This window comes from Pan troglodytes, chromosome 23, assembly GCF_028858775.2.
Source record: "Pan troglodytes isolate AG18354 chromosome 23, NHGRI_mPanTro3-v2.0_pri, whole genome shotgun sequence".
NCBI classification, from domain to species: domain Eukaryota; kingdom Metazoa; phylum Chordata; class Mammalia; order Primates; family Hominidae; genus Pan; species Pan troglodytes.
In genome coordinates this window covers 12319400-12324396 of record NC_086016.1, presented here as the reverse complement: position 1 = coordinate 12324396, position 4997 = coordinate 12319400, and the positions used below count along the sequence as shown (strand labels likewise).

At 57.9% G+C, this 4997-nt stretch overlaps 1 long non-coding RNA gene across 1 annotated transcript; it reads left to right on the top strand.

Moving 5' to 3' along the window:
• The first annotated feature begins 610 nt into the window (after positions 1 to 610).
• Positions 611 to 3953, top strand: LOC134809759 (uncharacterized). Its single transcript, XR_010156230.1, has 3 exons — positions 611 to 830; positions 1457 to 2245; positions 2638 to 3953. It is a non-coding gene; the product is annotated as an uncharacterized LOC134809759 (long non-coding RNA).
• Positions 3954 to 4997: the final 1044 nt, after the last annotated feature.

Here is a 4997-nt window from a genome sequence, read left to right as displayed (position 1 = left end):
GTTGGTCTCCCCCTCGGATTCGCCTCTGTTCCTCTTTGCAGGTGTACTGTAAAGCGCGGTCGGCTTTCCAGAACCCCAGGGCTTTTACAAGCTGGGCAGGCCACTGCTCTTTCAAAGGAGGAGGGAGGCAGAGGGCTGATGGATGAGTGAATTTGCAGCTGAAACTAGGCCTTGAGACCTATGGGATCCTTCTGTGCTGTAGCGAGGCCCTGCCGTCCTGACCAGAAGTGGTGAGCCCATCCTATCTCACTCGGAGAGGGCCAAAATCGGATCTCAACGGGAGTCCAGAGAACACAGCAGACGTCCTGAAGCTCCCGCTCCCTCGGTGGAAGTCGGCTCAAGCAGGTCCTGAGGACAGGACCCCTGGCGGTTTGGGCCTGGGACAGGACGAGACACCCGCGGCCCCCTCTCCCACGCCGCCCGAAAGAGGACCCAGGATTCATCCGCCGCCGTGGCGGTAGCAGGAGCATCGCGGCAGCCGCCCATCGGTGGCGATATTTAAAGGGGACGCAGCCTATCTGTCAAGAGTGGAGCGCGAGTCGGCTCAGCCAATGCGCATGCGCGAGGCGCGAGCGGTTTCTCCCGTCACAGTGGTTCCCACGGTTGTCTTAGAAACCAGGCCCCGAGGCTTGGCAGAGCAGGAGCCCTCCGTGGTAGTGCTTGGGTGTCCAGGCTCTGAGGCTAGGGCCTCACCTCTCCCCGGGTGGAAGGGAACGTCTCCGGATGCCAAAAGTCGCAATGGGCCGACCATGATGATGAAACCCCAGGCGGAGACGGGGGAAGCAGCACGGGATCCCAGCCTCAGGCCTTCACGGACGTTGTTGGTTGGGGTGAGTCTCCCCAAAAGTCGTGCCGCCATCCGTGATCTCGAGGACTGGTCGGCATGCCTGCCCCTGGGCGGCTCTCTCACCCGAGGGCCGTTCTCCTCCAGAGCAGGACCCCGCAGCCTCAGTGGTTGCCTGGGGGGGTGTGTTTCAATACCTCTGCTGTATGACCCTATGTGTGTTTGTGTGTGTGTATGTGTCTGTGTGTGTGTCTCCCATTTTCTCTTCTCTCTCTGTCTCTCAGTCTCTGTGTGTTTCTTTCCCACTCTCCGTGGGTTTGTGCCAGCCGAAGTTACGTCAGGGCTACCAGGTCGGTGCAGGATTAGTGGTGTTGCGAATTTTGCAGAAAGCTCTTTGCTCCTCTGGTAGGCATTTGAAAACGTGGCTTGGGTGAGGCACAGGCGGCCCCCCCAACCCCCGGGTCCCAGGTGTTCTTTGATTTCCCTTGGCATCGATGCAAATGTCACCCGTTTCCCCCTTCCACCAGCACATGCCTGGACACCACCCTTTGTTTCACCGTCACGCCGTATGCCTCCGGTGACACACATTAACACCAACTGCTGTGGGATTGGCCAGTGCCACGCGTGGTCACATGGTCTCCCCCTCGGATTCGACTCTGTTCCTCTTTGCAGGTGTCCTGTTTAGCGCGGTCGGCTTTCCGGAACCCCAGGGCTTTTAAAGGCCGGGCAGGCCACTGCTCTTTCAAAGGAGGAGGGAGGCAGAGAGCTGATGGATGAGTGAGTTTGCAGCTGACACTAGGCCTTGAGACCTATGGGATCCTTCTGTGCTGCAGCGAGGCCCTGCCGGCCTGACCACAAGTGGTGAGCCCATCCTATCTCACTCGGAGACGGCCAAAATCGGATCTCAACGGGAGTCCGGAGAACACAGCAGCCGTTCTGAAGCTCCCTCTCCCTCGGTGGAAGTCGGCTCAAACAGGTCCTGAGGACAGGACCCCTGGCGGTTTGGGCCTGGGACAGGACGAGACACCCGCTGCCCCCTCTCCCACGCCGCCCCAAACAGGACCCAGGATCCAGTGGCCACCGCGGCGGCAGCAGGAGCATGGCTGCAGCTGCGCGGCGGTGGCGATATTTAAAGGGGATGCAGCCTATCTGTCAGGAGTGGAGCGCGAGTCGGCTCAGCCAATGCGCATGCGCAAGGCGCGAGCGGTTTCTCCGGTCACAGTGGTTCCCACGGTTGTCTTAGAAACCAGGCCCCGAGGCTTGGCAGAGCAGGAGCCCTCTGTGGTAGTGCTTGGGTGTCCAGGCTCTGAGGCTAAGGCCTCACCTCTCTCCGGGTGGAAGGGAACGTCTCCGGATGCCAGGAGTCGCAATGGGCCGACCATGATGATGAAACCCCAGGCGGAGATGGGGGAAGCAGCACGGGATCCCAGCTTCAGGCCTTCACGGACGGTGTTGGTTGGGGTGAGTCTCCCCAAAAGTCATGCCGCCGTCCGTGATCTCGAGGACGGGTCGGCCTGCGTGTCCCTGGGCTGCTCTCACCCGAGGGTCTTTCTCCTCCATAGCAGGACTGTGCAGCCTCAGGGGTTCCCTGGGGGTGTTTGTTTCAATGCCTCTGCTGTATGACTCTGTGTGTGTGTGTGTGTGTATGTGTGTGTGTGTGTGTGTCTGTGGGCTGAGTCCTGCAAGGTTTTGCATCCTCACCAGTGTCTGGGGCCAGCACCACCCCTCAGTCTCTGAACCCACTTATTTCACCCAATATTGGGTGAGTGGGAAGTTCCACCTTCTCTTGTGGCTGCTTATCTCGTCTTTCCAATGCAGTTAAGAAGGGAAATTATTTTCTCACCATTTTACAGATGAAGAAATGGGACCTGGGGAGGAGCAAAACCCAGAACTGCTGCCCACCACCCTCCCTGCCTGGTGCTTTCCTGGGAACATGTGGGAGCCGCCACCTGGACCTTGGGACCTCCCATCTGTAATTGCAGGCCCCGGTCTGCCTGTGTGGATGTGGAATGTGTCACTCAGGTTCCTGGAGTCCTCCTGAGCTTGTCCAGCAGTGCTGCATTCACTGATGTGCTGAAAGAGGCCTAGGCTCGGACCTCTAGGAATATCCAAGGCATCTTTTTACGCAGAAAACCACCCTCATGCGGTCCTGGGGGCCTCTCTCCATCTTCCTGGGGGTGATGCAATAGAGTATAACTTCCAGGTTGCCGTGGCAGGCCATGAGGAGTTGCCCCCGTTGGAGGGGCAGAGTGGTATTTGTGGGGTGGTAGGAATCATTCAATGCCCACCTGCAACCCCCTGGGCTCACAGCACACTCTTAAGGCCAGTGCTACCAGCTCCCTTGGGTGGATAGAGGAGCTACGGCTCAGAAGCATGCCCACAGCTCCCCCAGGACCCTGAGGCCAGCCTGTGGCAGGGCCTGTGATTTGAACCCCTCTACGAGGCTTCAAATCAGTGCTGTTTGTCCTGGCCTCATAAAACCTGGCTGCCCAGTTGGGATTGGTGTCACCTGCCTTGCTGAACTGGGCACTCCTTGGGAAGAGGGTGGGTGCTGTAAGAAGGCAGTGGATCCTGGCTGTGCAACCTTCGCAGGTGGCTGAACCTCTCTGTCTCAGTTTGCTCATCTGCAAAGGGGGCTGGGATTCCTGCCTACATGCATGTGCTCAAGAGGGAAAGCTGGCCAGGCATGGTGGCTCATGCCTGTAATCCCAGCACTTTGGGAGGCTGAGGTGGGCAGATCACTTGAGGTCAGGAGTTCAAGACCAGCCTGGCCTAAATGGCAAAACCCCATCTCTACTGAAAAAAAAAATACAAAAATTAGCTGGACGTGGTGGCGGGTGCCTGTAATCCTAGCTACTGGGGAGGCTGAAGCAGGAGAATCGCTTGAATCTGGGAGGTGAAGGTTGCAGTGAGCTGAGATCCCACCATTGCACTCCAGCCTGGGTGACAAGAGTGAAACTCCACCTCAAAATAAATAAATAAATAAATAAAATAAAGTAAAAGAGGGAATGCTGAGAGCCGGGCGTGGCCTGTGGCTCTGTAGCTACTCAGGAGGCTGAGTCAGGAGGATTGCTTTAGGCCAGAGATTCCAGGCTGCAGTGAGCTATGATCATGCCTGTGAACAGCTGCTATATTCTAGCCTGGGAAACACAGTGAGACCCTGTCTCTGAAAAAATAAAATATTTTAAAAAGAGTGAATGGTAGGTCAGGGTCTTCTGTGGTGGGGTTGGTCTGGGCAGGGGTGGAGGCCCAGCCAGAGTCACTGGGGTCATTGAGGGACTGGTGACAAGAATGCACAGCCCTGACCAGGGAAGCACCCAGGGAGCCTTCCCCGTGAGGGGGGACCTGGCCTCGCCCTGGCCTCGCCCCGGCTGTGTGTTGGAACCAGCATGGAGGGAAGCCAGGCCCGGTGCACTCTGCCCAGGGGGATGTAGTTTGGCCAGTGGGGGCTGCCATCAGAGGCTGTCCTTACTGTGGGGTTGCTGTGGACGCTTTCCCTTCCGTAGCCTGGAACCTTGGGTCCCCATGCCCTCCAGCTCTGTGTCTCCTTCGTGGGCACCAGGAAGACACATTCCCTGGCCTCCTTTCCAGTGGCTGGCTGTGGAAGGAAGCGCCTGGGGTCAGGTGGGTGTAGGTGGGTACGTGGCATCATGAGGACATATTTTTGTAGAGAGAATTACATTCTTTCTTCCAATTTTTTATTATAAAAGTTTTCCAATTGAAACCACCCACACCCCAAGCCTGGGGCCGGCCTCCCATCACTGCCTTCTCAGCCCCAGGGGAGGCCTCCTTCTTTCTGCATGGCCTCTGGGCCCATCTGAGCATTCCTCTTCCATGATGGGAGAAACGCCTGGTGGGGGAGAAGTGGATGTGGGTGTCCAGGAGAGTCTCAAATCCCAATGGCTGACCTGGAATCCCCCCTGCACACCTCTCCTCCTGGTGCCCGGAGGGGGTGCCCACTCTGCTGCCAGGGATTTCCTGAGCAGCTGCTCTGACCACAGCCAGGGAAGAGTCCTTGCAGGAACTCTGTGGGCTGGGCCTGCCCTCCCCAGCCTTGGCATCTTCTTGTTGGTGTCTGAGTTTGAGTCTGTTCTGTGGGCTCTGTGGGAGGTGGGCCCAGCTTCTCACCATGCAGGACCCCTCACCCAGAGCCTGAAACCCTCTTTGACTAACATGCCTCTGGGTTCCTTCACTGGCCCTGCCCAGTCACATC